We start from the raw sequence: 13,336 nt of genomic DNA on the forward strand, positions 1-13,336 counted from the left end.
TGTGTTTGTGAGATGTTGTCAGGAAGGGTCGACCACATACGCTGACCTGTGACACATTGTTTCCTTGGTGGCGTTTCTTCTAGTTATGATTTCACGTCCCTAGCGACTCATCAGGATCCCAGACATCTCGTGACAAAAATCTGAGGCAATCGGACACTGCTGAATCCTTGACGTATTACAGGCTGTCGGCGCTGCCCTGACATCCTCGAGTGGCACTGCTTCCTGCGTTCGAGTCCCTTGGTTCTTTCAGAGAATCCGTCTCAGACAGTGTCATTGCTGGATTTTTCTACCCCCGAACATTTGAGACGGTGATTATAGGCATTAGAATATAAGATGGGCACTTAACAGGTAGGTCATGACACTAATCATCTAATTATTTTGCCTTATTAACTCATGTCCTTGATTAACAACTGACCAGGCTTGGCTGTGATGGCTGTTTTTCAGTGATACCAGGAGACAGATGGTCTGTTCAAAGAAGGTAATGGCTTTACACTATCTTTCAGAGGTTCCCCAATAGAAATCACTTGATGTCTCCATCAAACGGCCGCAGCATTTACTTAGCTGACTCAGATTCCCCTGGGAAGCGGTCTGCTCCTCTCCTGGAGATTCAGGATACAGGAACCGGCAGATCCTCACTATGTCGGTGACAATGACACAAATCTGGATTAACTTTCTGAGCTGCCTCACGGGTCCCAGCTCCATCACTAACCACCTTCCAGGCAACCTTCCAAAACTGGGTGCACATGCCACTATCGTACACAGGCACCCACACATAGAGACACGCCTGCATGCACACAGACGAGATTCAGACGGAAACACATAAAGACGCATGTCCACAGACACATAACACGCAAGCAAACACACACAGACTCAGACACATGCAAACACACAGTGCCTGAGTTCTGTAGAATCCAGAAAACACCATCTTGCCTTCTATTTACCCACATTCAAAAACTAAAGATTTCTTTATACCCTCCCATTTTTTAAATGAAAATACAGTTGGCAGTTAACAAAACGTATGCATCTGAACATGTTTTGTTATGATTCTCACCACTTAGGATATATTTTATATATACAGTTGGGTATACACTCACATACTTGTGAATACTTGGTTATCTATTATATATAAACTTTGGTAGATAGATATAAATGCTTGTTATAACTCAACTTGGTGTTGAGTTTGCTTGGGCTGCTGTAACAAAATACTCCAGACTTGGTGGCTTAGATAACAGACGTGTATCTCTCCCCGTCCTGGAATCTGAGATCCAGGTGTGGGCAGGGCTGGCTCCTCCTGAGGCCTCTCTCTCCTCCCTCTGTGTGTGTCTGTGTCCTGATCTCCTCTTATAAGGACACCAGTCCTATGGGATCAGGACCCACCCTTGTGACCTCATTTTACCTTCATCCCCTCTTTAGAGACCCCACCTCCAAATCCAGCCCCATCCTGAGGTCCTGGGGGTCAGGGCGTCAACATATGGGCTGTAGGGGCACATAATTTAGCTCACAAGCCTCCCATCTTGCAGAGAAAGTGAAGAGGCTAGTGCTTTGCATACGGGTGCACAGAGGGGGGTGGCGCTCACAGGCACAGCTTGCCAGCCCCGCAGTGGAAAGCATCTTTCTCTTGGACTTGAGGGTGGGCTGCCTCTTCTGCAACCCGAGATCTGAAGGTTGGACGTGGCGATTGCATTCCTGCTGCAGGAACCACCCCCCGGGGCTTTGAAGTTCGATTGCAATGCAGAACCCCTGCAGACAAACCAGCGATTCAGCCTCGGCCGCCTTGACCTCGGCGCAGTGCTCCTTGGCCGTGCATTCTTTTTCAGGCGTTATTCATGGAGAGCCTGGCTGAAGAAGACCCCAGAGGTGATGAAAAAAGAGGCCGTGCAGGAGCCCACACAGAGGACAAGGAGGGAAAAGGAGCCGCCACTGTATCTACTGAGATGAAGTAAAACCACGTTGTCTACGTAGGTACACAAACCATTTCAGCTCCAGCATCTGCTTCGGAGGGAAGGGGGGGCGGCTCTGGATCCATCAGAATTAGACGGTAATTGATTAACAAGCTCATTACCGTGTCCCTGGAACGTAAGCCACGGTGCATCCGAATCCCTGCACCGTGTTCCGCATGCCGGGATGTTGGCAACGAGAGGGGAACCCTGCAGAGGCGTGGGGTCGCACCTGATGGCTCACACGGCAACCCTCCTCCAGCTGCTTCTCGCGGATCGAGCCAGACGGGGCAGCAGGTAGAGATACTGCTCCCCTTTGGAAGGCGAGCCGAAGACACTTGAGTGCTCCTTTGCCGGAGTTTGCGGTCTCTTAGGGAGATGCTCAGTCCTGCAAATCAACAGGTTGAAAAACACATCTTTCTCCCTGTGTTACTTCTCATCTGTCCTAGTCATCAAATCTTCATAAGTCGTTGTTTCCCTGAAAGTGTCAGCTGTCCCCCTGCTTAACATCCCTGGATTCTGAGTTTCCTGTGGCTACTCTAAGAAAGTACCAAGGACTTGGTAGCTTAAAAGAACAAAAATGTGCCGTCTTATAGTTTTAAAGCCCAAAGCCCTAAAATCAAGGGATCTGCAGGGCTGGTTGCTTCTGGAGGCTCCAGGGGAGAATCTGTTTCCTGCCTTTTCCAGCTTCTGGAGGCGTCTGCCATCCTGAGCTTGTGTCCCCTTCCTTGATCATCAAGACAAGCAGCTCAGCATCTTGTAATCAAATACTCCTCTGACGTCCTCTTTACAGGGACCCCTGTGATGACACTGGACCACCTGTAAAATCCAGGTCACCTGTGCGTCTCAAGGTCCTTAACTGGACCACATCTGCCAGCTCCCTGTGGCTACGTAAGTTCACAACGTTCGGGGATTAGAACATGGACATCTTTGGGGACATTATTCAGCTGACCTCAGCTGCATAATCCGCTGTGGGCGTCTCAACACTGAGGCCTTATGCTGTTCTGTGCTCTCACGCAGCTCTGGACTTGTAGGTGGATTCTCCCAATCTTCCTCGGTTCTTATGCCGTTTTACTGTATCTTTAAATAACAGAGGCCAGAAATAAACCCACACACCTACGGTCAATTAATATTTGACAAAGCACGCAAGAATACACAATGGGAAAAAGTCTCTTCAGCAAGTGGTGCTGGGGAACTTGGAGACATGCATGTAAATTAGTGAAGTTAGAACACACCCCCACACCATACACAAAAATAAACTCAAAATGGATTAAAGACTTAAACATAATACATGGCACCATAAAACTCCCAGAAGAGAACATAGGCAAAACATTCTCTGTCACAAATCATACCAAAGGCAATAGAAATAAAAGCAAAAATAAACAAATGGGACCTAATCAAACTTACAAGCTTTTGCACAGCAAAGGAAACCATGAACAGACAATCTACAGAATGGGAGAAAATATTTGCAAGCAATGCAACCGACAAAGGCTTAATTTCCAAAATCTACAAACAGCTCATACAACTCAACAACAACAAAAAACCAAACAACCCAATCGAAAAATGGGCAGAAGACCTAAATAGACATTTCTTCAAAGAAGACATACAGATGGCAAACAGGCACATGAAAAGGTGCTCAACATCTCTAATTATTAGAGAAATGCACATCAAAAGTACAGTGAGGTATCACCTCACACTGGTCAGAATGGCCATCATCAAAAAGTCTACAAATAACATATGCTGGGGAGGGTGTGAAGGAAAGGGAACCCTCCTGCACCACTGGTGGCAACGTAAGTTGGTGCAGCCACTATGGAGAACAGTATGGAGGTTCCTTAAAAATAGAACTACCATATGACCCAGCAATCCCACTACTGGGCATATACCCTGAGAAAACCATCATTCAAAAACATACAGGCACCCCCATGTTTATAGCAGCAGTATTTACAATACCCAGGTCATGGTAGCAACCTAACTGTCCATCAGCAGATGAATGGATGAAGAAGATGTGGTACATATATACAATGGGATATTACTCAGCCATAAAAAGAATGAAATAATGCCATCGGCAGCAACATGGATGGACCTAGAGATGATCATACTAAACGAAGTAAGTCAGACAAATACCATCTGATATTACTTATATGTGGAATCTAAAAAATAATACACATGAACTTATTTACAAAGCAGAAACAGACTCACAGACACAGAAAACAAATTCATGGTTACCAAAGGGGAAAGGGGGGAGGGATAAATTAGGAGTTTGGGATTAACATACACACACTACTATATATAAAATAGAGAAAAACGAGGACCTACTGTGTAGCAGAGAGAACTCAATATTTTGTAATAACCTAAATGGGAAAAGAATAGGTACACAGATAACCGAATCACTATGCTGTATACCTGAAACTAACAACATTGTAAATGAACTATACTCCAATAAAAAAAAAGTAAAATATGTACCGAAAGCTGAGTGGATTGCAGAGTAACTTACATCAGCAGATTCTCATTTCTCTGATCAGGGAAGCAACAGATGGTCCATTAAATGGGCGAATAGAGGGGGAGAGTATGGCAGGTGTTCTGATGGCCTGCACTCCATCTCTGCTCTGTGCCCCACAGAGCTCACCCTGGGTCCCCCTGTTGGATGCAGGCAGAGATGCCCAGCAGCAAGGGAGAGAGATGTGAGGGGCACGGAGGTGAGGCCTGTCCACCCTCGGCCCCATCTCACAGGTCAGCTGAGACCCACCACCAAAAACCACTGCTCCCAGGGGACTTCCCTGCTGGTCCAGTGGTTAAGACTTCACCTGTAAGCACAGGGGTGTGTGGGTTCAATACCTGGTCAGGGAGCTGAGATCCCACATGCCTCACAGCCAAAAAACCAAAACATAAATAGTTAATCAAGTCCCAGAAGCACAGAGAGTCCCATTCAGGATAAATCCAAGGAGAAACAGGCCAAGACACATACTAATCAAACTAAATACAAAGAAAAAATATTAAAAGCAGCAAGGGAAAAACAACAAATAACATATGAGGGAATCCCTATAAGGTTAACAGCTGATTTCTCAGCAGAAACTCTACAAGCCAGAAGGGAGTGGCAGGATATATTTAAAGTGATGAAAGGGAAGAACCTACAACCAAGATTACTCTACCCAGCAAGGATCTCATTCAGATTTGATGGAGAAATCAAAAGCTTTACAGACAAGAAAAAGCTAAGAGAATTCAGCACCACCTAACCAGCTCTACAACAAATACTAAAGGAACTTCTCTAAGTGGGAAACACAAGAGAAGAAAAGGACCTACAAAAACAAACCCATAACAATTAAGAAAATGGTAATAGGAACATACATATTGATAATTACCTTAAAAGTGAATGGATTAAATACTCCAGCCAAAAGAAACAGGCTCACTGAATGGGTTCAAAACCAAGACCCATATATATGCTGTCTACAAGAGACCCACTTCAGACCTAGAGACACATACAGACTGAAAGTGAGGGGATGGAAAAAGATATTCCATGCAAATGGAAATCAAAAGAAAGCTGGAGTAGCTATACTCATATCAGATAAAATAGGCTTTAAAATAATGTTACAAGAGACAAGGAAGGACACTACATAATGATCAAGGGATCAATCCAAGAAGAAGATACAACAATTATAAATATATATGCACCCAACATAGGAGCATCTCAATACATAAGGCAACTGCTAACAGCTATAAAAGAGGAAATCGACAGTAACACAATAATAGTTGGGGACTTTAACACCTCACTTACACAAATGGACAGATCATCCAGACAGAAAATTAATAAGGAAACACAAGCTTTAAATGACACAATAGACCAGATAGATTTAATTGATATTTATAGATCATTCCACCTGAAAGTGGCAGAATACACTTTCTTCTCAAGTGCACACGGAACATTCTCCAGGATAGATCAAACCTTGGGTCACAGATCAAGCCTCAGAAAATTTAAGAAAATTAAAATCATATCAAACATCTTTTCTGACCACAACACTATGAGACTGGAAATCAATTACAGGAAAAAAACTGTAAAAACCACAAATACGTGGAGGCTAAACAGTGCACTACTAAATAACCAAAAGACCACTGAAGAAATCAAAGAAGAAATTTAAAAATACATAGAAACAAATGACAATGAAAACACGATGATCCAGAACCTATGGGATGCAGCAAAAGCAGTTCTAAGAGGGAAGTTTACAGCAATACAAGCCTACCTCAAACAAGAAAAATCTCAAACAATCTAACCTCACACCTAAAGGAACTAGAGAAAGAAGAACAAACAAAACCCAAAGTTAGTAGAAGGAAAGAAGTCATAAAGATCAGAGCAGAAATAAATGAAATAGAAACAAAGAAAACAATAGCAAAGATCAATAAAACTAAAAGTTGGTTCTTTGAGAAGATAAACAAAATTGATAAGCCATTAGCCAGACTCATCAAGAAAAAGAGGGAGAGGACTCAATAGAATCAGAAATGAAAAAGGAGAAGTTACAACAGACACCACAGAAATACAAAACATCCTAAGAGACTACTACAAGCAACTCTATGCCAATAAAATGGACAACCTGAAGGAAATGGACAAATTCTTAGAAAGGTATAACCTTCCAAGACTGAATCAGGAAGAAACAGAAAATATGAACAGACCAATCACAAGTAATGAAATTGAAACTGTGATTAAAAATCTTCCAGCAAACAAAAGTCCAGGACCAGATGGCTTCACAGGTGAATTCTATCAAACATTTAGAGAAGAGCTAACACCCATCCTTCTCAAACTCTTCCAAAAAATTGCAGAGGAAGGAACGCTCCCAAACTCATTCTATGAGGCCATCATCACCCTGTAACCAGACAAAGATACTACAAAAAAAGGAAATTATAGACCAATATCACTGATGGATATAGATGAAAAATTCCTCAACAAAATACTAGCAAACAGAATCCAACAACACATTAAAAGGATCATACACCATAATCACAGTGGGATTTATCCCAGGGGTGCAAGGATTCTTCAATATACACAAATCAATCAGTGTGATACACCATATTAACAAACTGAAGAATAAAAACATATAATCTCAATAGATGCAGAAAAAGCTTTTGACAATTTTCAACACCCATTTATGATAAAAAGTCTCCAGAAAGTGGGCACAGAGGGAACCTACCTCAACATAATAAAGGCCATATATGACAAACCCAAAGCAGACATCATTCTCAATGGAGAAAAACTGAAAGCATTTCCTCTTAGATCAGGAACGAGACAAGAATGTCCACTCTTGCCACTATTATTCAACATAGTTTTGGAAGTCCTAGCCATGGGAATCAGAGAAGAAAAAGAAAAGGAACACAAATTGGAAAAGGAGAAGTAAAACTGTCACTGTTTGCAGATGACATAATACTATATACATAGAGAATCCTAAAGATGCCACCAGAAAACTACTAGAGCTAATCAATGAATTTGGTAAAGTAGCAGGATACAAAATTAATGCACAGAAATCTCTTGCATTCCTATACACTAATGAAGAAAAATCTGAAAGAGAAATTAAGGAAACACTCCCATTTAACATTGCAACAAAAAGAATAAAATACCTAGGAATAAACGTACCTAGGGAGACAAAAGACCTGTATGCAGAAAACTATAAGACCCTGATGAAAGAAAGATGATACAAACAGATGGAGATATACACCATGTTCTTGGACTGGAAGAATCAACACTGAAAATGACTATACTACCCAAAGTAATCTACAGATTCAATGCAATCCCTATCAAATTACCAATAGCATTTTGTACAGAACTAGGAAACAAAAATCTTAAAATTTGTATGGAGACACAAAAGACCCTGAATAGCCAAAGCAGTCTTGAGGGAAAAAAACGGAGCTGGAGGAATCAGACTCCCTGACTTCAGACTATACTACAAAGCTACAGTAATCAAAACAATATGGTACTGACACAAAAACAGAACTATAGATCAATGGAACAGGATAGAAAGCCCAGAGATAAACCCACGCACCTATGGTCAACTAATCTATGACAAAGGAGGTAAGGATATACAATGGAGAAAAGACAGCCTTTCCCAGTAACTGGTGCTGGGAAAACTGGACAGCTACATGTAAAAGAATGAAATTAGAACACTCCCCAACACCATACAAAATAAAATCAGAATAGATTAGAGACCTAAATGTAAGACCGGACACTACAAAACGCTTAGAGGAAAACATAGGAAGAACACTCTTTGACATAAATCACAGCAAGATCTTTTTTGACCCATGTCCTAGAGTAATGGAAATAAAACCAAAAATAAACAAATGGGACCTAATGAAACTTAAAAGCTTTTGCAAAGCAAAGGAAACTACAAACAAGACGAAAAGACAACCCTCAGAATGGGAGAAAGTATTTGCAAATGAATCAACAGACAAAGGATTAATCTCCAAAATATGTAAACAGCTCATGCAGCTCAGTATTAAAAAAAAAAAAAAAAACAACCTGATCAAAAAATGGGCAGAAGACCTAAATAGACATTTCTCCAAAGAAGACATACAGATGGCCAAGGAGCACATGAAAAGCTGCTTAACATCACTAATTATTAGTGAAATGCAAATCAAAACTACAATGAGCTATCACCTCACACCAGTTAGAATGGGCATCAGAAAATCTACAAACAACAAATGCTGGAGAGGGTGTGGAGAAAAGGGAACCCTCTTGCACTGTTGGTGGGAATGTAAATTGATACAGCCACTATGGAGAACAGTATGGAGGTTCCTTAAAAAAACTAAAAATAGAACTACCATACGACCCAGCAATCCCAATACTGGGCATATACCCTGAGAAAGCCATAATTCAAAAAGAGTCATGTATCACAATGTTCACTGCAGCTCTATTCACAATAGCCAGGACATGGAAGCAACCTAAGTGTCCATTGACAGATGAATGGATAAAGATGTGGCACATATATACACTGGCATATTGCTCAGCCATAAAAAGAAACGAAATCCAGTTATTTGTAGTGAGGTGGATGAACCTAGAGTCTGTCATACAGAGTGAAGTAAGTCAGAAAGACAAAAACAAATACCATATGCTAACACATATATATAGAATCTTAAAAAAATGGTCATGAAGAACCTAGGGGCAAGACGGGAATAAAGACGCAGACCTACTACAGAATGGACTTGAGGATACGGGGAGGGGGAAGGGTAAGCTGGGACAAAGTGAGAGAGTGGCATGGACGTATATACACTACCAAATGTAAAACCGATAGCTAGTGGGAAGCAGCCGCACAGCACAGGGAGATCAGCTCGGTGCTTTGTGACCACCTAGAGGGGTGGGATAGGGAGGGTGGGAGGGAGGGAGATGCAAGAGGGAAGAGATATGGGGATATATGTATATGTATAACTGATTCACTTTGTTATAAAACAGAACCTAACACACCATTGTAAAGCAATTATACTCCAATAAAGATGTTTTAAAAAAACCGCAGAAACTAAAAATAGAATTACCATATGCTCCAGCAATCCCACTCCTGGGCATATACCCAGAGAAAACCATAATTCAAAAAGACACATGCACCCCAATGTTCATTGCAGCACTATTTACAATAGCCAGGTCATGGAAGCACCCTAAATGCCCATCGACAGACGAATGGATAAAGAAGATGTGGTACGTATATAAAATGGAATATTACTCAGCCATAAAAAAGAACGAGATTGGGTCATTTGTATGGATGTGGTTGGATCTACAGACTGTCATACAGAGTGAAGTAAGAAAGAGAAAAACAAATATCATACATTAATGCATATATGTGGAACCTAGAAAAATGGTACAGATGAACCGGTTTGCAGGGCAGAAATAGGCACAGATGTAGAGAACAAACGTATGGACATCAAGGGGGGAAAGCGGGGGTGGGTGGTGGTGGTGTCATGAATTGGGAGATTGGGATTGACATACATACACTAATATGTATAAAATAGATAACTAATAAGACCCTGCTGTATAAAAAAATAGAATTCAAAAATTAAAAAAGTAAAATAAAGCTGACTTTTCTCATAGGTGTTGAATGGATGGAGTTTGATGTCCCAAAGGTGTTTGCTTTTTTTTTTCCTCTTGGGTAACTATCCAGGGTGGGTTTTATTTTTCCAGGAGCTCTGCTGATTGTCTTGGCTGGGGTTCCCCCACATGCAGAGTCTGAGATGCAGATTTGGGAATATGTGGGGTGAGGGAAAGGGATGGGGGACCAGGGCTGTGAACCAGGCCAGGCAGCATTGTGGGGCGGTTGGACTTAATTGCTCTGGAAACCCCGGTGCCCTGTACAGCACCTGTGAGCGAGCTGCCCGAGGGGGCTGGGGGATTTCTACTCCACCTCCCCTCGGGGGCTGGTGGCCGTGGATTCCCTGCACTGAACTGATTCTAGGGCGGCCAGTGGCCTTCTGGGACCAGAGGGAGGCTCAGTCACTGAAGCCAGGGTCTGGCAGCTGGGATGTGGGCGGGAATGCTGAGGAGCGGGGCTTAGGGGCACAGCAGGGGCGCCCTGACCTCAGGGAAATGAAGGGCTCTACAAACGTGGGGAGCAGTGGGGGGTGACTGTTCAACGAGCAGGTTTCTCAGCCTTGTTGGGAAAGGTTCCCACTCAGAAATGGAACGAGGTAGGGAGCTGAGATGCCCCTGCTGGGCTCTGACAATCCTGCATGCTTATCTCAAGCCATGTTGCTATGGATGGATGTATATGCCCTCAAAGTTCATATGCTGAAGCCCTAACCCCCCAGAGTAGCTGTATTTGGGGTAAAGAAGTAATGAAGATGAAATGAGGTTATAATATGGTATGGGGTCTGTCTTGCTTTCTGTCTCTCTCTTCCTTTGTCTCTCTCTCCACCACACAAGGACACGTAGATAAGGTGGCATCTGGAAGCCAACAAGAGAGCCTCGTCGGGAACCGAGTCTGTCCATGCCCTGATCTCAGACTCCCAGCCTCCAGACTGTGAGAAATTTCCATTGTTTAAGCTGCCCAGTCTGGGCTGTTCTGTTACAACAGCCTCAGCTGACTAATACCCACATCTGCATGTTTTAAGATGATAAAGCCTGATGGTAAAATCAGCGGTACTCGGAGAGAAAGGATCATACTGATTGACGAGCGAACACAGAGTGATATTAACTTAATATTGCAATCATATGGAAGATTTTTTTGTTTGGGTTTTTTTTTTTTTTGGCTATGCTGCACCACATGTGGGATCTTAGTTCCCCGACCAGGGACTGAACCCACGCTCTGCATTGGAATTGCAGAGTCTTAGCCACTGAACCGCCAGGGACGTCCTACACTGAAGATATTTTATGAGTTGTATATATTTCTCTTAGAGCATCTATTAAATTCCCCCTGAGCACACCTCACCAAGTCCCATGATTTCTCTGCATCTGTCTCACTCTAGTCACACAATAAACCTCTTGTGTGTACACACACACACCCATCTCATTACACTCCTGTAAAACTGTCTTTTACAAGGATTGTGCTACGCCTTCTGGAATAGTTTCCAGTAGCATTTTACAAAATGCTCTTCCCTTAATCCAATTTTCTTTGGATTGGATTAAATCCTTGCTTTTTTGCAAGACTAATTTAAATTGTTGGCACGAAAGACCCAGATGTCTCTCTTCGGTAAATGCTGAGCCGGCTTTGCTCACAGTACTGTTAGGAAGCAGGCCACAGCCAGCACTCCATGCTTTTCTGACGTGCCCTACTGGCCACTGGAACATCAAGGGTAGGACTATCTTCACGTATTTCCCAGATGTCTGTTGCATAAACATCCTAACCACACAGGCTTTTCCGTGTCCAGTAACATCAGCACCCCCCTTTCTACGAATTTCCAGGGATGTGTTCCGGGCCGCCAAGCAGCCTGCAGCACAGCTCAGTGGTGATCAACAAGGGCCCCTCCTGGGTGTGGAGGAAAGGGAACCCTCCTGCACTGTTGATGGGAATGTAAATTGATGCAGCCACTGTACAGAGGTTCCTTAAGAAACTAAATAAAGAGCTACCATATGACCCAGCAATCCCACTCCTGGGCATATATCCAGACAAAACTATAATTTGAAAAGATACATGCACCCCTACGTGCACTATTTACAATAGCCAAGACATGGAAGCAACCTAAATGTGCATCAACAGAGGAATGGATAAAGAAGATGTGGTACATATATACAATGGTATACTACTCAGCCATAAAAACGAATGAAATCATGCCATTGGCAGCAACATGGATGGACCTAGAGATGATCATACTAAGTGAAGTATTGATAAGTCTGACAGAGAAAGACAAACATCATATGATATCACTTACATGTGGAATCTAAAAAAGAATGATACAAACGAACTTATTTACAAAACAGAAATACACTCACAGACACACAAAACAAACTTATGGTTACAAGAGGGGAAAGGGAGGGGGAGGGATAAATTAGGAGGTTGGGATTAGCAGATACACACTATATATAAAATAGATCATCAACAAGGACCTACTATATAACACAGGGAACTATACTCAATATTTTGTAATAATAAGGAAAAATAACCTGCAAAAAAAACCACAACTGACTCACTTTGCTGGACACCTGAAACTAATGCATTATTGTAAATCAACTATAGTTCAATAAGAAAAAAAGAACTTCTCCCTCTGACATGAGCCATGATCCAGCCTCAAAGGCTTACTGCCTCTGATAACTGGCATCTCATTGTGTCCGAAAAATCCTCTGAGATGCTGGACTTATTCCTAGGATCTGTGGTCCTCCCAGATCTGCATCCCCCATGCCAAAAGACCATGCAGTCACGACAGGGCAAGGCTGAGATACAATGATGCCCTCGTGGGCACTGGGCCACCCACGCCCATGTCCAGCTGGATTCCGATGAGGGCTTAACACTCCCTTTCCCAGGGGCCTTTACGGGCTGATGGTCTGGAAGCTTTGATCTCATTTATCGGTGATGATCAATTTGGGATGAGGAATAAAAGAAGCCACAAGCCAAAGCTTGCCTTTCTTTGCTGGCTGGACCTGGGCCAGAGATGGAAAATACGCACTTTAGAGTAAACTGGATTTTTAAAATACTGCTTAATAGCTCTCCTAGACATGCCTCACGATAAGCCAGTGCTTTCCAAACAAATACTTATCCCCAGCGTTTTTACCTGGTGCAGCTGGGTGGTTTTGGCCCAGGTCTGCGCTCGAAGGCCATTGCTTTTATCCTTTCCAACACAGATTAGAAGCAAATCAGATTATGGAAATGGCTGAGCTGCCTTCAGAGTAGTTAGGTTGGGGGGTTTGGCATGTGCGTACGATATGGGAGAAGGGGCTGGTTTGCAGGATCTGTGGAGCTTGAAGACTGCATCAGGATTAGGGCTGGCAGGGACAGAAACCCTCA

General features: G+C 42.8%; 1 long non-coding RNA gene across 1 annotated transcript in view; it reads right to left on the minus strand.

Annotated features, from left to right (window-relative positions):
* Window positions 1-157: 157 nt before the first annotated feature.
* LOC309653453 overlaps window positions 158-13,336 on the minus strand; it is a 138,948-nt gene continuing 125,769 nt past the window's right edge. Inside the window, exons 5-7 of the long non-coding RNA XR_014259179.1 lie at window positions 1,591-2,325; window positions 416-635; window positions 158-243 (exon numbers count right to left, since the gene is read on the minus strand). This is a non-coding gene — a long non-coding RNA (uncharacterized lncRNA). The remainder of the gene's footprint in view (window positions 244-415; window positions 636-1,590; window positions 2,326-13,336) is intronic.

This window comes from Balaenoptera physalus (genome assembly GCF_965194825.1).
Source record: "Balaenoptera physalus genome assembly, chromosome: Y".
NCBI lineage: Eukaryota > Metazoa > Chordata > Mammalia > Artiodactyla > Balaenopteridae > Balaenoptera > Balaenoptera physalus.